Consider the following 26,641-nt stretch of genomic DNA (forward strand, 5'->3'; position numbering starts at 1 on the left):
GAAGGCTCTCAGTAAGCAAAGATGTGGAGGGAGGCTCTTTTGGGGTGAGGAATGGTCTGCATAAATATAAAGAAGCAGGAAAAGTCAGGATGAGATCGAAGAGTGGTCAGTAGCTCCTTTTAGCTGGAATATAGGGTAAATGAAGTAGAGTAGTATAAAATATTTCTGAATAGATGGTCTGGAGCCAAATTGTGGGGTGACCTTGAATGTCACAAATAAAGTTAATCACTAAAGAAGAGAAGAAGAGAAGAAGAGGTTAAGCTCACTGAGGACCAGAATAGAGGAATATGGAGAAGAATGAAGACATTATGTTTAGGAATATCCACCATTTGAGATTAGAAGAAGGAAGAATCAGGGAGAGAGAAAAGAAAAATAAAGACTTCTCAGAAAAGCAATTGTTAGAATAAAATAATATCATAGAAGACAAGGGAGGAGAGAATCTCAATAAGGGGGCATTGTATTTTATACTGCAATGGGGCACAGACAATTTAGTACAATAGATAAATAACTGGCCTTGGAAACAGGAAGACCTAACTTAAAATTCTGCTTTGAATACCTCATCACCACCACCACCATCATCACTAGTATTTATACAAAAGTTTATGATTTCCAAAGCTTATATATGTTTAACTCATTGAATTCTCACAACAACCCTGTGCTATTATTGTTCCTAATTTAGAGATGGGGGAGCTGAGGCACAGAGCAGTTCAAGGATTTGCCCAGGGTCACACAGCTAGTAACGAAGACAAAATTGGAATTTAGGTCTTCCTGATTCCAAGTCCGGTATGTTGTCCACTGTACCACCTGGCTGTCAAGGGCATATTCTACTTTTGTGGCCATGAGCATGTGACTTAAACTCTCAGTTCTGGAATGAAGTGGTAGCAGGACATCCAAGCGGGCAGTTGGAAATATGGGATTTAAGTTAAGGGAGATGTCTGGATAGAGATTTGGGTTTCAACTACACAGAGGTAATAACTGAAGGCACATGAGTTCATAAGATTACCAAGGAAGAAATCAAAGCAAGAAAAGACAAAAGGAATAAAGACAAAACTCTAGGAAACAGGGTAAGGAATCAGAATAAAATGCCAATGTAGAATCCAAAAGAGATGGGAATATCAAATAAGGGGGCGGGGAGATGGTAGTAAATGTAGTAGAAAGGTCAAGGCATATAAGGACTGAGAAAAGGCAGGTTTAGTAAAATTGTGGGAGTAAAAGCCAGATTAAATTAGTTTGAGGAATGAGTAGACAGTGAGGATGTAGAGGCGGCAATTGTAGACTACTCTTTCTAGAAACTTGGCAGGGAACAAGAAGAGAGAGAACATTAACTTGAGGGTCTATTACTGTTAAAAGAATTTTTTAATAGGATTTTTAGGAGGGACCCAGGAGAGAAGGGGAGAAGTTTCCATCACCAAAAGTGAATGGATATGATCAATAGAGGAAAGTACTGGAAGAGATGAGCAGAAATGGGAATAGGGAATAATTAAAAAGATTAGGCTTAGTAAAGAGAAGAATCACTCCACCCCCCCACCTCTGACTAGAGAGGAGGAGAGGATGAAGAGAATGGGTGAGACCATAGAAGAGCTCTATCTAATGTTATGTCTAATGGGTTTGATCATCTCAGTAAGGAGAAAGGGAATGAAAGGGAGGTGGGGCTGAGATTTGTCTACATAAAGGTAACATTTTACAGAAAAATCTTTAGAAACAAAGATCTGTGTTTAAGTTTTAATACTGCTCCAGAAGCAGAATACCATATTCAAATGAGGAAATTACTCATTTAAAAAAATCATTAAACATAAGTAAAAATAATCTCTCTCCTATGTAATTATCCCCAAGATGTAATTCTGGGAATTTGCAAATGTTAATAATTTAATTAAATGGCCAGATGTTCTTAAGAAAAGATTTCTAAGACAATAAACAGCTGGACCTTACAACTCTCACTATGTTAATTTTAGGTTTTAAGATGTTCTCCTCTGCCCCTCCATTTGTCCACCTTACCACTTTTTTTTTCCTAAACTCATTATTTCTTTCTACTTTCTGACTTTGTACAGAGAATAACAGCTGATGTTTATTTAGCACTTTAATTAAGCATTTATTAAGCACTTACTATGTACCAGGCATTTTAAAAACCACTGGAGGTTCAAAGACAAAAGTCAGTCTCTGCCTTCAAGGAACTTAATTTCTACTGGGGGGGGGCAGCAATGTGGGGTAGGAGGGTAGAGACAACATTTACATTTTAAAGTATAGACATAATATGTGCAAAATGAATACAAAGTAGTTTTGAGTGGGATAACACTTGCAGCTGTGAGAATCAGAAGAAGCTTCATGTAGAAGATAGGATGGGAGACAGTGTGAAGTGTGTGTGGCTGGGCCACAGATTGTGAGTAGGAGTATAATGGATAAAAAGTGACTGGGAAAGTGGGAATCAGTGAGATTATTTCCATGAATCCTTTTGAAATTTCTGTTGACTCTTACTCGTATGAGGAAAATTTCTCAGTTATTGCTTAAAAAAAAATGTAAATGACTAAAACTGTGATCCTTATTTTCTCCATTTTATAGAAGAGGCTTAGACTTGACCAGGATCAGACAGCTTGTAAATATCTAAGGTAAGGTTCAAATCTAAGTCAGGCTGATTTCAAATCTTGTACTTAACTCTATCCACTGGGCTAGAGTATACACATGTGTATTTCTACCATTACACATATATAACTCATTATGATTCCTTATCACATGTATATTGCATATGTGTGCAATCACAAAAATGTACATGCATATACACACTTATGGCATGATCCAGTGGATAGAGTGCATGCTGGAATTAGAATCAGCATGACCTAGGTTTGAAAATATATGTTTTATATATATATATATATATACACACACACACACACAAGTGCATGTGTATGTATTTGGGCTGTATTATAGTATGTATCTGGATTGTATATGTGTGTTTATAGAGATTCCTGACACGCCCACATAGATCTGAAAGTGTTTGAGAAAATTAAAGCTAATTTATTTGCTTAAATTTTGCCTTTCCCATGAGGTATGCTTTGGCCATATTCTCTCTTTCTCTCTCTGTCTCTGTCTCTGTCTCTCCCTGTCTCTCCCTCTCTTTCCCAAACACAACAAGTTTGGTAAAACTATTTCTGAGTAAATTTTCCAGGGTCATGAGATTTAGTAGTTTTCATTCCTTCAGCAATAACACTGAGAGATTTCCCTTGTACAAGTAGGAATCGACAGAAATAGCAGAAAGACTCATGGAGACAAGCCATTTTTCTCCCTTTCTCCAAGGCCAAATCACTAAAAGAAGAGTTATTTACATACTAAACCAAAAAAAAAAAACATTTTCAGTTCTTGATTTTAGTTCATTCAGTCACTAAGCCAAACAAAGACTAATAAAATATTGTTGGCTCGGATTGAATGGTCCATCCAGAAACTGAAAGCAACAGACTTTCCTCTTCTACAGTAAAAAGATGAAAGACAATCCCCAGTGAATTAAACCAACCATATTTTGCTGTCTCAGTTATATAGACATGACCCTAGTAATAATTCCCGATGGTAAGAAACATAGAGCTAGGTAGAAAGACATTGTCCTATAAGTTGAAAACAAAACGAGTCAAGCAAGTAATGAAAATTTCTCACCCCACAAGGAAGAGATGTATAAGCAAATGTAATTTTTTACCATTAAAAACTCCAGGAAAAATTCCATTTCACAGAGCCTGGATGGAAGGTGGGTAGATTGGGTAATATTTTTCAAGCCTATAATGATGGGTAAGCAAGATCAGTCTAATGAGATGAAAAAAACCAACAATATTGCATATTGTTTGGTTTCATGTGTATATGCCTATACACATACCACACCTGAGTGCAACATGTTTCAAAAAGCATACCCTTTGCCTCTTAGGCTGAACATGGAAACATCTTTTTTTTAAAAAAAGTGTGTCAAAAGTTATTTCAGGACTCACAATATGTTGCTATGGTGCCTACTCCTGGAGCATAAGCTAATGGGCTCTCTACTTAATGTGATTAGAGCCATTATTGACATAATGCCAGGAAGATGCAAAACCATTAGCATTACGCTACAGCTCACTTTAGCATCTACTCAGATTTAGCATTTGAGCCACAATTTTAATTTTGTTCTGCTCTATTCAGGGCTGCATTACACAAAATGCATAATTAAAAGCTGCTGTGATTCTCTCTACTTCTCAAATTAAAAAACATAGCAAACATTTGTAGTTCTAATCCACTAGAAATTAATAAATCAAACAGCGTCTTTTATCCTGATTCCTCCATGCAATTCAAAGTGCAGGTTGGGAATACTATATCCTGTCATAGAGAGATCTACAGAAAGAGCCACCTCTTCCCAGGAAGGAAAAGCCATTCAACTTTCTAGTCTACTCCAGCCCAGAACCTGGAGGACCTTACAGGACTGATAGCCTTATAATTCTAAAAGTTAATCTGGTAGTGCTTTCTCCAAAGAGTTTTGTGTTTTTGTTTTCAATCAATTTACAATAAATCCTTTGACTCACTTTCCTTCATTAGTACACTTTGTCAAGCATAGACATGATCTTAATTTAATTTAATCACACACGCCATGTCATTCTGTCAACAGGACAGAAATTCCCATGTCCAAAAAAGATCTTCCATCAATTTCTTCTACAGCTCAGTCAGGAGGGAAGGTCATAAGCCAACATGAGTTTTATTTTATCCACCCATTAAAGGCTAAAAAGCCTCACTTGGAAGAACTTAGTCACAGAACTGAGATACTGACACAATCCACCAATTGAGCTTCGGAGGAAGGCTTCATCACAGTTAGGGAATTGTGGGTAATTACAAGTTTAGCAATGTTTTCTCAAACTTTGCTGTCACTTCCAGGGAAGTCCCTGGAATATTCTGACAAGGTCACAGAGACTTCCTCAAGAGATGGACCCAACCAGAGATAGCATCACTACCAGTACAATCCTCTCTCCCCTTTTCTCTTTCTTTAACCTGTTCCTATACATCCCCTGGCTTAGTCCTCCATTCCCACCAGGTATTCAGGCCATCTCCCCATGGTTATTTGTCTCTTCCCTTTTCTAAAACTTCAATTTTATTTTATTTATTTTATTTTTAATTTTTTTTAGTGAGGCAATTGGGGTTAAGTGACTTGCCCAAGGTCACACAGCTAGTGAGTGTTAAGTGTCTGAGGCCGGATCTGAACTCAGGTACTCCTGACTCCAGGGCCGGTGTTCTATCCACTGCGCCACCTAGCTGCCCAAACTTCAATTTTATAATGGGACATGACGGAAACAACACCCCCATAACAACAACAAAACAATTCTATGATTTCTGAAACTATTTCTAACATAAGCATAACTAAGTCTCATTTTGTATGTATATACATGGCAGTAGGTAATAGTGGGAGGAAGGGAGAAGATAAAGAAGATGCCATTTAAAGCTCTTTATAATCTGGCTTGAAGCTATGGTTCCAAGCTCACTGCACTTTTTGGTCCAGCAATGGTCCCATTTGCCGTTCCATGTGAATGGCATCTCATCTCCTATCTCCCAAGCCTGGAATGCACTCTCCTTACCTTTCTTCAAGGCTCAGCTCAAGTTCAGAACTCCTACAGAAAACATTTTCCTATCCCCCACCCCCACCTCATTGCTAGTACAGTACTCTGCCCTCCTCCAAATTATTTTGCAAGTCTTTTGATTCTACTTAAATGTCTTCAATTTTGTTCCTTCCCCCCCCCCTTCAACTTCCTCCAACAGAATATAAGATGGTTGATGGCAAGGATTATTTCGTTTTTGTCTCTAGCACCTACTATGGTGTCTGGCATTTATTAAGCACTTAATCAATGTTTGTTGAATGAATGAAAGGAGGGCTTAGTAATGAAAGGGTAGGATACTGAAGGATATGCATGGCATTGAAGAGGGATGACTAGCAATAAATTTGAAAAGAAATGTATGTCAGAAGTTATTTAAGATCTTATAAAAAGTTGGGGAAAACACCAATTACATTTTAAATGCTAAACATTAGGGTGTCTCCTGCTGCCTGGGTTTAAAAGGCCTAATAAAACCAATTCATATCCATTTAGAACATTAGGATAGCAAAGTAATTTTACATCATTTCATGAAAGGATGTATAGTACATAGAGCAGTGGTGTCTAGCTCAAAATGGAAGTGGGGTCACTAAACCATATTGATGTAGAAAACCACAAATTCATATTATGTTCTGCTGTATTTTTATGTATTTTGTTAAATATTTCTCAATTACAGTTTAATTTGGTTCCTACCACAATGGGGAGTTTGACACCTCTGTTGTAGAAGAAAAAAGGCTGGATCTAAAACTGGAGGATCTGGGTTGAAATCCTAGCCTTGCTATTTATGACTTGTATGACTCTGGAAAAGTCACTTGACTTCCTTGGGTCTCAGTTTCTTCACTGGTAAAATTAAAGTGCTATACTCTCTGGTATCCATTCCAGTTGCATGATCCTGTCACCATTTAAAACTTATAAGAATATGAGGTAAATAGTACAAGTATTATTATCCATATTTTTGAGATGGGGAAGCTGAGGCCCAGAGGAGTAGTACGCTAAGGTCTGGAGTATGAACTTGAAAAGGAAGCCAAGAAGATGACCACCAGAAACAATGTTATGTGACAAGTAGTACAGAAAAAAATTGAGGAAGAAGAGATTATGGGAAATATAATATAGTACCACACTATTTACAGATTACTTTCCCCAAAAGAAGCCTGTGAATTAGGCTACGCAAATATTACTATCCTCATTCAATACACAAGAAACAAGAGTCTCTGAAAGGTTAATTAGGTTTCTGAAAAGTCACATTAGTAAACAACTGGCCTACTGGTTCTCTTTTGGACAAAGAAGTAAGTAGATTATTTCCCTCTTAAAATGTGATATCCAGAATTGCTTCTGAATAAAACCCAATATTCCAAATATGGCCTGAACAACACAGAGTAAGAACGAGTACCTTTTTATCCCCCACTGAATACTTTAAAAACTAGCTTTTTGAAAAGTCACTGGACATAAATGACCCAGGAAACAAAAGGCTCCAGTCTTAAAACACACTCTCTGCAAGGTGATAAAATGCTGCTTTCTTCTTAGAAAGAGTCCATAACTTAATTTCTGATTTTATTCTTCAATGAACTGTGTTAGCTAGACCTAGAATGATCAGCTTAAAAACATCTTTTAATGCAAATTATCAGATGAAAGGGCTGTTAGGTATAATAAGTATAGATCATCTAATGTACAGATGCTTATTAGCTGAGAAATTGTGAGATCTGTATTAACCATATACCTACTGGAAAGCTATTCAGGGCTGCAAAAGGATCTCCTTCTATATTTGTTTCAGTAATAGCTTTACTTTAAATAATACTTTACAGTTACAAAGCACTTTGCATATATTATCTCATTTGATCAAATTGAAATATCTGCCATATATTCTGCTGCATCTAATGCTCTTTTTACAAAGACGATTAGTTAGCACAAAAGGGGGGGAAAAGCAGTATCCTCAAAATATTCAAGTAGATAAGTACTACAGAAATGAGAGCTTAAAGGAAGAAATATTTAAAAGGGGGGGGGGGAGAGCTTGGTGAAAGAAAATTAAGCTCTAAATGAATTGAAAGGGTAAATGGATAAGGAATTGTGTTGTCCATATATCACTTTCAATTCAAACCAGCATTTAGGGAACACCTATTATGTGCAAGTTAGTACAGATGCTAGAAACACAAAGATAGTAATGAAAAACAGTTCTTGCTCTCAGAGAGCTTACATTCTACAGGGAGACAGGAAATATAAACAGATGAATCAATATGATAATTGGGACAGAGATACCAGGTATTAACAGCTAGTGGGATAAGTATATTCTAGTTTGACTACTTGAGAATATATATAGACCACAGGAAATATTACCAGACATCAAGGTAGGTAACTTTTCTACCTGTGGAAGATAGGTAAAAGTTTAGAAAGTATTTTTTTTTAATATTAAAAAAAATATTAGGGCAGCTAGGTGGCGCAGTGGATAGAGCACCGGTCCTGGATTCAGGAGTACCTGAGTTCAAATCTGGCCTCAGACACTTAACACTTACTAGCTGTGTGACTCTGGGCAAGTCACTTAACCCCAATTGCCTCACTAAAAAAAAAAAACAAAAAACCATTAGCGGTAGGCACTAGATAGCAGTCTAATAATACACAATTTTAAGGAAAGAAATATTGCTTTGTTTTTATTGACTGGTCATTTAACTTCCCCAGGCCTCAGTTTTCTCATCGGTAAAGTCCTAGGCCTCTTACAGTTTTAAACCCACGATCCTGTGTATTATGTTGGAGTAGCGATACTATAGTTATTGTGGATGTCATAATATTAGCCTTCTGAGGACTTTCCAGTCCTTGAGTTGAGAACTGACAACACTATGGATATCTAAAGAAGCAAGACTTTGCTCATATACTCTACTATTTGACTGGCTGGAGAGTTGTTTGCTTAGTTCATGAGACCCATAACAAGGTCATGTCATACTGCTTTCTTACCCTGGCCTGTAGAATCCCAAATGTTGTCAATCCCCAAATACCGCAAAAGGCTGATTTAATCCCTCTGGGGTTCATCTTCAATAGGCCCAAAATATATGCCTGAAGCCTAACTCTTTGAGATGTTAAAGATGAACTGCACACATACAAACACACAGCCTCTCCAATAAAGGTAATACCCAATACCTGAAGTACTGTCTGGAGAAGACACTGGGCTCTCATAAGACGATGCTGATAAAGCCCAAACTCTGAGCAGTCCTACCAAGGCAGAAAGGCTTAATGTGTAAATGAGGGCCTGCTGCCATCAGAACACAAGCCTATCTAAATTTGGAAAGCTTTATCCCCAAAAGCTGGATACCAAGCTGATGATATTTTTAGTCACACCAACTCATGAAACCATTTCCTAAAGTGCAGAATCACTTTTAACTGAATTGTGAGCAATTACACATTGATGACACTACAAACTTTCAAAGCGCCCAGACACACACGCTCACACTCTCACACATACACACACATACCTTTTGTGTTTCTAGAAGCAAAGACCTTATTAAAAAATGTCTGAGGGCATTATCATTAGTAATTAACATATCAATTGGCTTAGTCTGTCATATTTTTTTGTTTTGTTTTTTAGTGAGGCAATTGGGGTTAAGTGACTTGCCCAGGGTCACACAGCTAGTAAGTGTTAAGTGTCTGAGGCCGAATTTGAACTCAGGTACTCCCGACTCAAGGGCTGGTGCTCTATCCACTGCGCCACCTAGCTGCCCCCTTACTCTGTCATATTTTAAACACATATAGATATCTCTAAACTTTTTCATGGGTATGACACTTTTTTATTCAATTATGGAGTAGGAAATACTTTAAAGATATAATATAGGATCATGGACCTTGAGTTGGAAACATCTCAGGAGCCATTTCATAATCCAACTTCATCATTTGACAAATGAGAAGACTGGGACCCAGGGAGGTGAAGTTATTTACCCCAGGAAGTAGGTCTAATTGGAAACCAAGTCCTTTGACTTCTGAGCCAATAGTCTTTTCAATGTACTACATACAACCTCTTTGGTAGTAATCTGTATATTTGCAATAGGATATAAATTTATACTTTGAAAAGGAATGTTTTCATTCATCAATTACTTGTGTGAGAATGTTAATAATGGCCAAAATTTTTTAAAATTACAAATATAGAGGCATAATATCAGTTATAAAAATTTTATCTGAGTAAAAAATTATTACTGACAACAATGAAAAAAATCACATGAATCCATAATTTTCTTAAATGGTATGAAAAGAAGTTATTATTTTGGTCAAATATAGACTTTTAAAAGATCATAGAATCATAGGTTTAGAAGTATAAGGGGCCACTAAGGTAATCTAGTCCATTCCGTTCATTATACAGATGAGAAAAATGGAATCCAATTTCTGGGCTGAATAAGTTTCTGAAGCTAAATTACTTGCCCAAGGTCACACAGGTGGTTGAGTGATAGAATCAGAATGTTATCAAAAGGCAGTTTGTTGATTAAATAAAGATGTTCTAAATTATAAGGCGTCCAAGTTAGCAGAACAGTCATTTGCAAGCAAATCAAACTACTTTTTAGCCCAGGGTCCTTATTACTTGTTATATCAACCTATGTTCATACAACAATATTGGGACAATCAAAAATGTTAAGATGCAGCTTTGGAAATGTGAAGCAGAGGAAAAATCTTACTTTCCAATGTCACAAAACTGAACTTTCACTCTAAGGATTTCAAGTAGAAAGAGACATTAAGCAGAATTTAAAAGATCGCATGTAACTCTTGCAGTCTTCTCAGTCATTGACACTGGTCCTTGTCATTAAAGCCAGAAAGTTGGTCATAAGATGATAGATGTGGAAGGTCCTTTACTGATCCACTCTATCCCTCCCCTGTTTACCAATGAGGAAACTGAGACCCAGAGATGTTATGTGACTTGCTCAAGGTAATACAGGCAGTAAGTTGCAGAGCCAGGAACTGAGAACAAGTCCAGTGAAGGCAAAGTCAAGTTGAATGTCCCTTCTACTGCCCCATTCTACAATGCTGTAAGAATGCTTTCAAATTTACAGCAAAATAGGTGGAATCTGCTGTCTTTCTTCTGGTCCCAACCTTTTCAAACAGATAAAAACATGTTTAGAAGAATCAGGTAAAATATTTACTATTACCAATTAAGCTAAATCCTTGAAGGTAAATCTAATGTGCTTTCCAATGAAGGGCCATTTCTGAGGGGTCACCATTACAACATTAAAATTTTAGATACCAGGACTCTCAGGAGCTGTACAGAGGCTTGTAAGCCATGGAGCACAAATCGAGTGATGGAATCACTGAACCACAAACAGTAGTTTTTAAGTGAAAAGTCATGCAAAGGTACAGGGTCTTTTGGTCTCTGGTGTAACAGGTACATCTATGTCTGCCTATCAGCTCACTCAAGTGTTCTTAAAAGACTGGCCTATCCATCTGAGTGCGCCCATTTACTCCTTGCAGGTACAAATGGCCATTTGCTGTACACTTTCGATTACACACACTCGTTTCCTCTGCCTGGTGCTAACAGCATGTAAAACAAAAACAAAAAAAAATGCCATTCTGTATACACAAAGGCACTTATCTGGGCTCAGGGGCTCAGAATACAAAGCACTCAGAAAGAATTGATGGTAGTGTGGTAGGGACAGGATAGGAAATGGACAACTATATTTCCCTCAGGTTAATAGCAAGATGCTTGTCAGTTACTTTAAAAATAAAAATTTAAAAAAATCCTCAAACAAGCCTTGAGCTCTTAATCATCTTTTGCCATGGATTCTACCAAGGCAGACTGAATGGGTCACTGAAGCCCATGGTAAGAGAGGCTGGCTTCGTTCAACTGCATGCAATGGACATGAGTTGAATTGTTGTATGGACACATTAAACTTTTTTGTAGAGCCACTCCCCATGCAACCCTCTCACATCTATTTCCATTACTTCACTACTCTCAAATGACATGTATTTTGTGTAATTTTGCTCTCTCTTTTTCTTCTTCCCCATCGCCAGGAGTATTAAGTTATATGCCTCTGGTTTCAAGGGGAAAGATCCGGTCTTTGGAAGATGACGAACCACATCCAAGACTTCTAAGATTTCAGGAAAATTCATTTTAAAATAATTAGCAATGCTTTATTTAGATGGCATGTCCTTACACTTCATGGACTCATACAGCCACAGCACCCTAGAGACCAAGATCTGAATTCCATACATCACACAGAGTGTCACAAATTTTGCTGCTTAAATGGAATCAGACCACAACAGAAAAATACACTGAAGTAATGCAGTCTCTGCTTCAATCTCCAAATAGCAGCACACATGTACGCATACATAGAACACAGACACACAGACACTCTGGGAATATATTTTACTCTTTAACAGACAAGATTTATTAAAGACAAAAGACCTCTTAGGCAATAATTCTTGATGGCAACCATGAGCCAAAACTGGTAGTTTTCAAACTTCTGACAAGTCTAAAGAGTATTCTCCATTGAGAACCTTTCTTTGAATTGCACAAATCCTTAAAGACGGTTGTTTCTCAAAAGGTGTTCTGCAGAATCTAGGGGGTCTACAGAGCAGTATAATTGCTGGGTGAGAATTTGTAAGGTCAGACAAACATGCATGGCAAAACTGTTTGCTTTCTGTGACATTTGTACAAAAAAGTGTGAGTTCTCATGACTTAAAAGTCTTCTTACTGGTCTAGAATTAATCAGTGAACACGCCCAATAAACCACAGACTGTGACTGTCATAAATACAAAACAGCTGTTGTCCATTTTTTACTGTCTTTGTTTTTGTTTTGGATCTGTCATTTTAACAGTGGAAGGAACTCCTAATATGGAATCCTCCTTCACCAGAACCTCTTTTGTAATTTATGGTCTTAGAGAGTTGCTTGGGACACTGAGAGATTTATTGAAATAAAATCTTCCTGACTCCAGGGCCACCCCTCCATCTATTACACCATATTAAGAAAACAACTACTACCACCACCACCACCAAAACTATAAATTACTTTATACTACCATTTCTTATAAATAGGTAAAACTAGAAAGTGTGAAAAGACAAGAAAACAAAGAATCTAGCAAAGAAACAAATATCCACAAATTAGTCCATTGAATCCCCAACACACACACACACACACACAACTATAGTTAGTTCTAATAAGCATTGAATTCTAGTGAACTGATGTTCAGTATATATTACATTACCAAGAATAGTTCTGTGGTACTGGAAAAATTACAAACCCAAATAAAAATAAAACTCAAGTTTTTAAAGCAAGTGTGAAGACCTGAAACAATAGAACAAGATAAAGAAGTGAAAGGTGAAAAAAAAAAAAGGGTGTAGTAGAGCATCAGACAATGTGAGCATTTTATCCATTCTATCACCTACTCACCTATAAGAGCACTGTATGAGGGGAGCTATTATATCCAATAATGTCCCCAATTATTTAAATAGAAGATTTCTGTGGGATTTGACCTCTGACTAGTGGGGAAATTCCTTCTATGGAAATAGATGAGCAGTTTAGTTATAACTTAAGAGTTAGGGGCAGCTAGCTGGCGCAGTGGATGGAGCACCAGCCCTGGAGTCAGGAGGACCTGGGTTCAAATCCGACCTCAGCCACTTAACACTTACTAGCTGTGTGACCCTGGGCAAGTCACTTAACCCCAATTGCCTCACCAAAAAAAAAAAAAAAGAGTTGCCTGGGGCACCATGAGGGTAAATGATATGTACTTTGCCACCTGGTTTTTATGTTTCAGAGGCTGGCCTTGAACCAAGAGCTTCCTTACTCCAGGGCTAGTCCTGTTACCCCCTATATCTTGAGAACCATGGCTGTAAGCAAAACATTATAAATTAGGAGAGTTGCTGAGCATTCTGCAGACTGCTACCAATTAGCTCTTCGACCATGGGCAAGTTATCAGCAAAATTAGAAAAATAATACTTATACTACATACATCACAGTGTTGTTATAAGAAAAGTACTCTGCAAACCTCAAAGCACTATAAATAAATATGTTAGTAAGTAACAAATGGTTGATAATGTTAGTTGGTGGATGATGGAATGGCTGGTATGGTTGGTTAATAATGATGATGACAAACATGTAAGCACAACTCTAAATCATCTTCCCCATATCTGCCTGAATCTGATCACACTCGAAAGAAAAGCAATTATTTTAAAATTAATACCCTTACTTATAAGGTACCCCCCTCCCCTGTTTTGCCCTTGTGACCTGTTACCTGAACACTGAGTCAGCTCCCACCCACTCCAAATTCAGTCTCCTGTTAACAGTTAAACAATATTTGCCCTTTTACACCTCAAAACTCAGAGACGGCAGCACAGTAGTTGGTGTACGGATGTGACAGAATGTTTTTATTCCACTGGAAAAAAAAGCTCCCTGTTTTTGACACACTGGAAAATGTACAGCCAGAGAGTGCTTGAGGCGAAGATGCCACACCAGCCTTACATCTGTCTGCTTTCATTTGTCTACAACTGTGCTTATAGATAAAACAAGGCTTCCAGATGTCATTACAAGCCGCGTTCATATGCTGACTTCACTGAGACACCATTGTTTGCTGCCAGCATAACAGAGTTGTAAAACTAAAATATTTAAACTCTGAGCTACTCAACACAACTTTGAATGTCACATAGGATCTTATTTCAGGATTAATTAATGTACACTCCAATAAAATAATCATGTATTAAAGACAGAGCTAGTTGGAACATACAGACTTTGTCTTTTTACAATTCTTCTGATGGAATACAAGAGAGTTGCAAAAAAGTTTCCCATAAGAGAAAAACAATTTATCGTTGTGTATGCACAAGACAGGGCCTACCAACCCTTTAAAAGAGCCTACATTGGCCTAAGACCATTTGTTTTCAGAAAGCTTACGCCTTAAATTGATGAACTTGTATGTATGATGAGAATTAGACTTAAAAATTTAAATGTGGGAATTTTTTGTTTTACTTGAAAATATATGAGGCAATTTCCATTTAATAATCTAGCAATCTATTTCAAAATGTGTTTTGAGGGCATACATTTAGATGGAAAATGAACTCATTTGTTATTTCTAATTATACAAATAACTCTACATTCTTACTTCATAAATAAGAATAAACATGGCCTAAGATAGTTTCACTACTTAATGAGTAGTCAAGTGACATAGACTCATGAAATCGTGAAGAAGCATTGTGATAGATATGCCTACTTTGCTGGGGTTCTGACGTCCTGATATAATTTTCTTTGGTGGAAAAGTGGATGGTGGTTGACTTTTCAAGACCTAACATTCCTGTGGTTGTAATTATGGCCTGGAGCAATAAAGAGAAGATGGCAAAAATGTTCTGGGTTTTTTAAACCAAAAGGATACTCAAAGATTTAGTGTCAATATATGCACACACATTTCGATTAGGTGTTAATGTTACTCTGTAACCCATCACCTGATAAGGTCTAGAATTTCACTTTCAACAGAGAACATCTTAGGAAGTTCAACCTCTGCCTAGAAAGACAATGGATATGACAAACTAAACTTTGGAATTAGAGAGGAGGGGGAGAGGGAAGAAAAGGGAGAAACAAAGAATGACAGAGACACACAGAGAAAGAGGAAGAAAGGGAGAGAGGGAAAAGAGAGAAGGGGAGGGAGAGAGAGAGAAGAGAGGGAGAGTGTGAGAAGAGAGGGAGAGAGAGAGAAACAGAGAGAAAGAAAGTCATAGTTGATTACACAAGAATTCTCAACTCTTGATTCTGACTTGAACAGGAGGGCAACTATTTTGGAAATTCCTTTCTATCTCAGTTCTCTCATATCTATAAAAAGAGGGACAGGAATGCTTGTTAAGCACCATTAATTACTAAAGAGTGCTCGAGAGCAATCACAGCATATGTCATGTGGTGCTCAGCAGCCAAAGTCTCCAGCTGCTGTAATACTTTTGAACTTAGGGCGCAAAACCCTGTAAGATTAGATTTATATCTGCATGAGTGTTCACTCTAGTCAAAGTATAATGTAACACAAGTCATGCCACTGGATGGGTTCATCTTGCGAAGGAAGGAAGGAAGGAAGGAAGGAAGGAAGGAAGGAAGGAAGGAAGGAAGGAAGGAAGGAAGGAAGGAAGGAAGGAAGGAAGGAAGGAAGGAAGGAAGGAAGGGAGGGAGGGAGGGAGGGAGGGAGGGAGGGAGGGAGGGAGGGAGGGAGGAAAGAAAGAAAGAAAGAAAGAAAGAAAGAAAGAAAGAAAGAAAGAAAGAAAGAAAGAAAGAAAGAAAGAAAGAAAGAAAGAAAGAAAGAAAGAAAGGAAGGAAGGAAGGAAGGAAGAAAAAGAATATTAGGTATTTAGTGGCCTCACTAGTTCATGAAGTAAGATGTATTGTGCTTCCTCTATAGAGTGGCCCATCCAAGCTTATGAGAGCTTTGGGGAGAGAATATTTATTGGATGGGAAAAAAGAAAAGGGTGAATTTCCTTCCCCACTTTCCTGAATGTTCCCATCTTCTTTCAAGCTGCTCTACTCAAACCCATAGAAAATAAATCACTCCCAAAGCACTCAAGATTTCCCTAAAGACTTCAGTAGGCTTCCTGCCTTGTATGTTTCCACTTCTATGCTGGAAGGCTAATGTGTTTAGGGATATTTGTTCTAATGCAAAGTAAACTCAGTAGAGTTGAAATAGGCTGTCACAGTGTTCCAAACACTCCATGCTAGAAATGGAGCAATCCAGTTAATCACAGATCACCTTCGCTCTCTATGGGTCTACTCGATGGACAGCTGTCTCAGGCTCAAAAGGAAAATCAAGGTGATCACTTTCTGATCACTCATCAATGCCAAGACAGAATTTATATCTCCTTAAGATAAGAATAATAACACTGTCCCTGTTATTTCATGAAACTTGGTGATCCAACTTCATTTCAAGCTGGGGTAAATTTTCAGCTTGGTGCATGAGGAATGAGGCATACAGTTCCCATTACTGCTAATGCACATTGTGCACTTAATTCACCACATACCAGCATGAATATTCACCCCATTTACCCTCCTGGTATTACTGATGGACAATGTCATTTGAGAGGATCCCACTATACCCTGTTTTAAGTGATGTTTAATTTGATCCTACTTATCAGCATTAGGCACATATAAATTAAATTCTCATGAACAACTATGCTATCATTCTTTTACCCACCTAAGCCAAAGCTTATTTATTGTTGCTTAAAACAAAACAAAACAATGAAAAAACCTCTTCTCTAATTCCAACAATGACTAAAAATAAAGTATAACAACACTGTGCATTCATTCCCATGATGTCTTGTTTTTTTCCTGAAGAACTCTGTAAAATTCAGTCTACCAAGGACAAGAAGATCTCCTATTACTTATTATAAAACTATGGTACACATTATATAGACCCCATTTACAGATGGGAAAATAGCCACATAAAACTCGGCCATCCACTTGGTTCCAAATGAAAAGGTAAGCTGAGAGAGAGAACAGGCAGCCTGGGGACAAAATATGAAAAGTGTTTTGCTGACAAACTGTCCTCCATTGGAAGCAGAACAGAGGGTATGTTGTTAGCAAGCAAGGCCATTAGCTACAAGCTACTCCTGAACACTGTAAGCCTAACAGTACATGGAGTTTTACTCTCAGGTCTGTATTTGAACACAATTTCATAAAAAAAAAACCCTAATTTAACAATTCAGAAGTTCTGATATATGTTTTATAAAAATGTATGAGAGACCTAAAAACCGTGGAGAGTCATAACTTTGAGCTGCCTCATTTGTTTCCATTTTATTACAGCACTGCATGGTAGGCATCAAGCCCTTCACTGAAAGTATAACATTAAATCTTTATTCTAATCTGTTTTAGCAGAACGATATTAATAGTTGAATATTATTTTGTCTGACTGATAAAATACTATTCAAATAAGACCAAAGAGAGCACTGAACCCAGCCGAGTCCTACATGAAAGAAGTAAGATGACTAGAAGCTCTCTTCAGAAAGAAGACTCCTTGCTTCCCAGTGATATATTCTGGTTGAATTTCTCCTCTTGCTGGAGTTCTCAAGCATCAGAACCGATGTTAGGGAGGCCACACAGAAATGAGTCGTTCAGTGGTGCGCACTTGCAATCCTTCGTTTCTTTTAGGCTGGCCGCTTCCATTTTGGGGGTCCCTCAATAAGACAAACAGCATCATGCACTGTCCTATCCCCCTCTTCTCATGATCTTGATTTTGTCTTTCGTTCAGTATCATTACTCCTAAACTAGTGTCAACACAGATAAATAGTGGCGTGCTGCTACTTTATGCTTCCATGGATAGGGCAGCTGGAGGAGTGACACATGATTTGAATTTTGGGGAGAGGATCAAAACCTATGTGAACTATTAAAATGAGAGTTTAATTCGATCTAGCAATGAAACCCAAATATTACTTCTTTCTTTCTTTCTTTCTTTCTTTCTTTCTTTCTTTCTTTCTTTCTTTCTTTCTTTCTTTCTTTCTGCAGGGCAATGAGGGTTAAGTGACTTGCCCAGGGTCACATGGTTAGTGTCAAGTGTCTGAAGCTAAATTTGAACTCAGGTCCTCCTGAATCCAGGGTTGGTGCTTTATCCACTGCACCACCTAGCTGCCCCCCCAAATAGTACTTCTTACCAGCTTTCTTAATGGATCTCCTTCTTGGCAGATTTGTCCTTCTAGCTTCCTTCTTCCTCTCCACCCTCCACCTCCCCAGGAAGGAGCATGTGTCTCCTCTCACACCTTAGTTTTGTGGATGTACATGTATTGGTGTTATAAGAGTGAGGCAATGACTTTATCAATGGTATTTCAGTTCAGTGCAAGTCAACAAACATTCATTAAGTACATACTCTGTGTAAGGCACTGTGTTAGTAGGTGCCTTACACAGAGTCATTCTTCCAAGAACTAAAAAGGCATTTGAATCTCATCCTTTTTTCACTTAGATTCAATTTCATCTGACACATATTTATTGAGCATCTGCTTTGTGCTCAGCAGAACATTAGGTACTGTGAGGGAAATGAAATAAATATTAAGGTATGGCCCCTGAATTTACCGTCTTATTGGGGGCACAAGAACATGAGATAGTTAGCTGCCAATATGAGACAATATATGATTAAATCCAGTCAGTAGTACAGCGCTATATTCATTCAAAGTAGGAAAAGATCAATATGGATTAGGGTATTCAGAAAAGGCTGGCAGGTAGTAGGAGTGGGTAGGACTTGAGCTGTGTTTGGAAGAGATGGGTTAGGATCTACAGACCAAAAAGGAAGTGATGAAGATTATTCAATTTAATACCCTTTAAGCAACTATTTTGCAATAGTCCTGTGCTTGGGGCTTGGGGCTAGGGATGAAATGAAATAAATGGTTCTTGTTTTCAAGAAGCTTACACACTATATGGGATACAACAATCACACTAATAATGCTACAAAGGATCATATGATATGCAAAGGACATAGTCATACAAAGTCATAAAGAGCAGATGACTTTTGGCTAAGGAATTAGGGAAGTTGCAAAACCAATAGTTCTTACTCCAGAGAAAGAAACCTAAAATGAGAGGACTTAAGGAGACAAAAATCATGAAAATAAAAATCATGAGAAAGGTGTAAAGGATAAGAAAAAAGAAACATCAAGATTTAAAATATATATATATGTAGTTCAGCATGTATACATACATAGAGGGAGAGAAAAAGAAGCAGGGGAGAGAGTTGAGGGAGAGGTGAGAGAGGGGGGAGAAGAGAGAAAAAGGGAACGGGGAAGAGAGAGAGCACAACTCACCAATGTTTCAGAATTTAGATATTTTTGTTGTGTTATATAGGCAATTGAAAAATGATAGTACTAATATTTCAAAAACAATTAAATTTAAATTAGACTGAATAATTGCTGATATTTTTAAAGTACTTTTAAATTTTGCTAAATGGTTTATACACATTATTTCATTTGAGCCTCATGACAGCAGCTACAGAATACGGTATTACAGGCTTTATTACCCGCATTTTAGAAAGAAACAAATTCGGAGAATTTGCCTGTGGTCACAAACTGCTAGTGAGTATCAGAGGAAGGTTTCACAACTAGGTCTTCTCCAATTCAAATCCAGCATTCTAGTCACTATACCACCTACTTGGAACTTGCATACCTAAATTAAATTAGTCTTTGAAAGCAGTTAGGGTTTGTTTTGGGGGAAGTGGACAGGGGCTATTGGGACAAATGTTTTAATTGTAAGTAAAAGTCTCATTTTTAATGGTAAATGAATGATTCTTTTTGGAAACATTCTATCAGAGTTCAACTAGTAGAACTACAAGTTCTGCACAATAAAACTACAGGAACTCTTTATATAGTCATTGACTCTATTTAAAAATGACTTATTTGGTTGGGTTTGAACTACCATTTCTGCTAATAAGTTTTTTGTTGTTGTTGTTTGTTTTATTTTGTTTGCAGGGCAGTGGGGGTTAAGTGACTTGCCCAGGGTCACACAGCTAGTAAGTGTCAAGTGTCTGAGGCCGGATTTGAACTCAGGTACTCCTGAATCCAGGGCCAGTGCTTTATACACTGCGCCACCTAGCTGCTAATAAGTTTTATCTATTAGCCAAGTCCAGAGTAGGAACAAGAGTTTATAGTATACCCAAAACAATTTACCTCCTCCAACCTACAACAAACACAAGTTAGAAGACAAAACAAAATAAAAATGCACCAAACTCCTCAAAACAGATCCATTCTCTTACTAAGGGGCTCAATCTTCTACTTTGGGCATGGGGAAAGAAAAAGGTGGGATATTTTGGGAGCCCTAATCACTAAATCGCTGACTCTACTGTTTTGTCACTTTAAAACCAAAAGATTATTGGCCTAAGAATTCAGATGATACTTAGATTTGCTTCTAATGAGTGACATTAGATCAGTCAATCTCTCTGGGCTTCATTTTTTTTTTTAATCTATAAAATTTAGGGATTAGGTGCTTCATTATACTATGGAGGTTACATTAGGTTTTTTTTCTTTCTAAGAGTTATGCTTGGTTCTACCATGTTAAAATGTTTTCAAGTACAGTTGTAGAAATAGACTGTGTCTGCTTACTTAGGATGAGCCAAGCTAAACAAGGGAGAGGCTTATCACCAATAGGCTGGATATCTGGTAATGAATTCTTTGCCATGGCAACCCATGAAATAAAGAAAAATGCAAAATGGCTCTCCGTCCAGTGTAGATGCCCTTTGTTTCTCCAGTGACGTTGGCAGACTGGTAGAAAATGAAGGAGAGGGACCTAAGGATCATGGATCTTATCTTTTTAGACCACCATGAAACATTAATTTAGCTTTTGGTATTCCAAATGTGAGAGACTAAACTCTATCAGTCTTGAAATTCTTGCTATAAATGAAACTAGAGGACAAAGGAAGTTGTAGCTAAATGGATGGATAGCTCATTGGCTCTCCTTGGAGAGGAAAATAAAAGAGCTGATTGGAATTTGTTATAGTGTTCATCCAAAATCAAGTAAATTCATTTCATAGAACATTTGGACATCTCACATTTCAAGGCTCATGATATGCATCTGTAAAAAGGCCACCATGGAAATAATTGTAGCTCATGTGCCAATATATGTTGCAAAGGATAAGAGGTAGACAATTTATTTGAAAAATTCAATTAGACCCTCTAAATTAACTCACCGTGAAGTTTTAATGCTTGCTGACTTTCAATGTAAGGGGGACGTGCATTCTCCATCAATGATAGTAGCACTATCCTATTTGGGGTGTGTACCAAAGTGCCTGGCACATAGAAAGTAATAAATAAATACTTCATCAACAGTTCCTGATATGCTGCTGTAGAAGGAAAAAGAAATGGTGCTAAATAAAACTAAGGTGTAAAGAACAGCTAGATTAGACTGCAAATACACAGGAGGCACAATTGTATTAAGGGATTGACTCAAAGTATAGAAAAAAGGACAGGATACTACTTGACATCTCTATAGTTTTTGACACCAGGGAACACTACCTCTTTCTGGACACACTGTCTTTGCTGAGTTTAAAGGATCTAGTTTTCCTCGTAACTATCTGGCCAACTCTTTCAGTTTTCTTTGCTGGATCACCATCCATGTCCCAAACCCTATGTGTAGGTCTTGTCTTATTCTTTTTACTCTCACTACTCTTTTCTCAGTGATCTCATCAGTTCTCATCAGTTCACTTATCTCTATGTAGATGACTTCCAAATCTACATATCCAATCCTCATCTCTCTCCTGAGCTTCAATTCCAAATCATAAACTGCATTTTGTAGATGTTGACTTGGATATACACGAAGCATCTCAAACTCAAAACTCAATGTAAAACAAACAAACCAAACCAAAAAAACCCCAAAACCCCCCACAACAATAGAAGAACAATTCATCTTCCCAAACTTTGTTTCTTTCAAAAACATTACCATCTTTCCAGTCAACTAAGTTCCTAAATTCAGAGTTTAAACTCTCCCATCACCATATCCAAACAGTTGCCAGGTCTTGTTATTTCTGCCTCCATAACAACATTAATATTTGTGGAAGTTAGGGGACACAGTGAATAAGAGCACTGGGCCTGAATTAAGAAAGAGCTGCTCTCTCCCTTCCTTTTCCGCGCTGTGGCTGCAGACATGAGTATGCTCAGGCTTCAGAAGAGGCTTGCCTCTAGTGTCCTTCGATGTGGAAAAAAGAAGGTATGGCTTGACCCCAATGAGATCAATGAAATTGCCAATGCCAATTCCTGTCAGCAGATACGGGAGCTGATTAAAGATGGGCTGATCATCCGGAAGCCTGTCACTGTGCACTCCCATGCCAGATGCCAGAAAAATACTCTGGCTCGACGGAAGGGCGGGCACATGGGCATTGGTAAGAGAAAGTGTACTGCCAATGCTTGTATGCCTGAGAAGGTGACCTGGATGAGGCGAATGAGGATTCTACGGCGGCTACTCCGAAGATACCATGAATCCAAAAAGATTGACCGCCATATGTACCACAGTCTGTACTTGAAGGTGAAAGGTAATATGTTCAAGAATAAGCAGATCCTCATGGAGCACATTCATAAACTGAAGGTAGACAAGGCCCGGAAGAAGCTCCTGGCTGACTAGGCTGAAGCTCGCCGGTCCAAGACTAAGGAAGCACAAAAGCGTCGGGAAGAGCGTCTACAGGCTAAGAAGGAGGAGATCATCAAGACTTTGTCTAAGGAGGAGGAGACCAAGAAATGACTCTCCCCTATCTCCTCTGTACATAGTACCCTTTTATTTGGCTCATACAATAAAACTTGACAGACTGTCCAAAAAGAAAAAAGAAAAAAGAAAGAAAGAAAGAAAGAAAGAAAGAAAGAAAGAAAGAAAGAAAGAAAGAAAGAGCTGAATTCAAAATCAGCCTCAAGCTCAGACAAGCTGTGTGATTCTGGGTAAGTCACTTAAACTCTATTTGACTCAGTTTCCCCAATAGTTAAATGGGCATCATAATAACAGTTCCTCCCAGGGTGGTTGTGAGGATCAAATGAAATAATATTTGTAATGGGTATAGCACAGTACTTTGCATAAGCAGTCATTTTTTTTCTTCCCTCCCTCCCTCCCTTCCCCTTTTTTCCTCTACCCCGCTCCTTCCCTCTTTCCTCTTTTCCATCCTTCCCTCTTTCTTTCCTTTCTTCTTTCCCTCCCTCTCTTCTTTCCTTCTTCCCCTCCACTCACATGGCCACTGTGATTTTAGGCCCTTGTCACCTCTCACCTAGATCATTGCAATAAATCTCCTAATTGATCTACCTACCTCTCTTCTCTCCCTTGTTCAAATCTGTCTACTACACAACTGCCAAATTAATATTTCAAAATCACACTCTGACCATATCACTCATTTACATAATAAATTCCAATGGCTCTATATGTATCTAGGCAAATTATATTCTATTATAAACTACATCTATTCAGTCACACAATTTACCAAAAAACATGAAAGATACAAGATCCTACTGTATCTATAGTTTTCTGACTGTAAGAAAACAACTGATTCTATAGAATAAAACATTGCTTTAAATAATCAGTTATTCAGTAAGCACTTATTAAACTTCTATTGCCAATCACTAGGTTAAGTGCCAGAGAGAGAAAGAAAGGCAAAAGATAGTGTCTGTCCTTGAGGAACTCACAATTGCATATTTCAAAGTCATAAAAGATTCTCTGAAAAATGTAACATTGATAACATTAAAAATGTTATCTCTTGAAGATATAAAACAGGGAGACACATTATTTCCAAGGATGTTTTCCACTGTCATGGAGGGCATCAGGTCCAAAGGAAAAGGGATTCTTACAGATGGGAAGATCTTTTAGATACCCTAATTTATAGATGAAACCATGATAATTGCATCAAACAATGAAGCATCTCGGGAATTCCTAAAGGAGATCCATAACCATTCAAGAGTTTGTTCCAATGATTCATGTTGGAAAAAATTGAATCAGCAGTGCCTTTTATTCAGACTATGATGTGCACTTCTATAGACAACTCAAAGAGCTGGCCCCTTATGGATAGACAATTGGTTGAGCCCAGAATTAAACAGGAAGAAGAAAGCAAAGTGGGTTATATTTGGAAAATTGTATAGAGCTTATGATGACCCCAAACTTCTCTTTGAATCAAAGGTCTAGCTTTGTTTTTGTTTCTTAAATGATATTCTTCTGTTGATGACACATGGCTATAAGACAGAATACTAATTTTAAAAGAATGACAATTGTGGGACTTGTAAAACATTATGGAAAGGCATGAGATTACCAATGAATATTATTCTGAAGAAGTAGAATAAAGAATGTCATCAGAGAAAAGTTCAATTGCCAGAAAAAGAAATAGGCTGATCACATATCGAAAGCGATGTAATCCAGTGGTATCCAGCAATGTCAAGATAGCTATAGGAAGATCTTTCTCCACCTTGGAGTATTTCTGGGGAGACATAGAGACAAGTTGCATAGGATGAGTTAATGTAGATTAGTTGTATTATTTATCATTGAAGGGGGCAGTCATATCAATATATCATGGATTCTTGAACTGAGACTGTCTATTCACATGTACATATATGTGTGTATGTATATATAAACACACATACACACACACAAATATGTAAAATTCCTTTAAGGTTCTGTCTACCTCTAATGATTATTATTCCCAATTGAACTATATGTAATTAGAGTCTTGGAAATCTGTTTATCTATCAAATAGTTGTTAGAAGTTCTCTAGTAAGTGAGCTCATTCTTCCTAAAGAGTGTTCCACTCAGTAGGGCTTATGGTATGTATCATTTTAGAGTCAAAAGCTCAAAGGTATCAAAGTCAAAGTATTCAAAATGAAAGAGTCTGTAATATAACAACATGGTTCCACTTTCATCTTCAGATGTTAATCTGAACATCCAGAGAAAGTCTAGGACCATTCTTTGTTATGTCCAAGCTTGGGGGAGGGGTGAGACAAACACAGCATAAGTCTAAATGGTTGCTACTGACCATTATTTAAATTTTTTTAAAATAGATTTTATTTTTGCCTTTTGTCTTTAATCACTGCTGACCATTATTTAATTACTATAATACAACACAACAAAGCCATAAAATGGCTAAAGGGAAACTGTGTATGCAAATGTTCTCAAGGGTTTCCAGAAATGTGTTTTTGACATTTTTCATTTTCTATGCATGTGCCTGGTGATGTGTGAGTTCAAATCCTAAGGAGAAAAACATATCATATTCTTTTCAAAGACTTACAGCTGATATTTCATTTTTTCTCATCCTTGCTTTCCCTAAAGGCTAACTCTGCAGCAGGTTTAAAGTTTTACAAAAAAAATTAAAAAAAAAAGAAAACAATAAATTCTGAACTATCTGAATGTTACATAACAGGGTCAGAAAAGTTTTTTGACTCCTAAAAACTACCTTATTTTCATGGGCTCAAAACTAAAAACAAAAGAGGATGCAGACAATTTTCTGGAAGCAACATAATTCACTGTTTCAACTACTGATTAAAACCAAAAAAGTGGGTTCTGGATTGGGTTCTGCCATAGGCTATTTGATACCTTTGTATCTCTCTGTCACAATGATGATTCCCCTCCTTAGGAGAGTATGGGGGCGAAGGGGGAAGGGGGAAAAGGAATAAAATAATACCCACAAAACTTCACTGTGTTCTTTGGAATAAAGTTGCTGTAGAATAGCAGAACAGAACATATTGACCAGTGCCATAGGTATAAGGGTGGTGTTCCATTGCCATCTAAATTATTGTCATCACAGAATACACAAGTATGTACTTTCATCCTAGGAAATAATTAATATGTATATAGCCAATCAACTATATATTTTTTAAAGTAGGTGGAGCTGAACCTAAAGACAGGAAGCAAGGATCAAATGACCTTAGTTTTCATTCCAGCTCCAGGACTTATGACTAGACACATGTCTGCCAGATAAGTTACCTATTTCCTCATTTATAAGATTAAAATAGCAACATTTTGCTCTTACTTATTTCAGAAAGATGATCAGGAAGTAAGTGGGATAAATAATAGATATAAAATATCCTAACTTCATAATTTAATATCTTTAAATTAAACCCCTGTAAATGTCTGTTTTTGTAATTATACAATAATAAATGATAAAGTTCAGAAATTGCTACACACACACACACACACACACACACACACATACACACACACACACACACAACCCTCCCTCACCTTCCATCGATCAGTAACCTCTCCTCCTTTGATGTTCATGTAATTCATTTTTACCAACCAATTAAAATTCTGGTAGCTGTTGTCTACAGACCTCCAGGTCATTCCACTTCCTTCCTCAGTAAGTCAAATCTGAGTACATGGGCTATAATTTTTCTCTCTCCTCCAACTTCTGCCCTCATACTTGAAGATTTCAAGATAGATATTGACTCTACCTCAAACATCCTAACCATTCATTACTTCAGCTTACCCATCACAGGAACTCAGCCACACATTAAGATGGCCATACCCTTGATCTTGCCAACACCCTCAAATATATCACCACCATGTTCAAGAATTCCAAAATCCCCATGTCCAACCATAATCTATTGGCTTTTCACCTCTAGCTCGGCCTTCCCTTAGGAAAGACTACTCTTTGCCTGTACCATGACCTCAAATCCCTTCTAGGTTATTTCCCTTTCATTAGCTACTTTCTTCGTTTCC

The 26,641-nt window shown here is 37.5% G+C and overlaps 1 protein-coding gene and 1 pseudogene across 1 annotated transcript in view; one reads left to right on the forward strand and one right to left on the reverse strand.

Moving 5' to 3' along the window:
- BNC2 (basonuclin 2) overlaps nucleotides 1–26,641 on the reverse strand; it is a 516,527-nt gene that overhangs the window by 49,854 nt on the left and 440,032 nt on the right. The gene's annotated exons all lie outside the window — the stretch shown is intronic.
- Nucleotides 22,109–22,699, forward strand: LOC122734745 (annotated as a pseudogene).

The sequence above is a fragment of the Dromiciops gliroides genome, chromosome 1, assembly GCF_019393635.1.
Source record: "Dromiciops gliroides isolate mDroGli1 chromosome 1, mDroGli1.pri, whole genome shotgun sequence".
NCBI classification, from domain to species: Eukaryota; Metazoa; Chordata; class Mammalia; order Microbiotheria; family Microbiotheriidae; genus Dromiciops; species Dromiciops gliroides.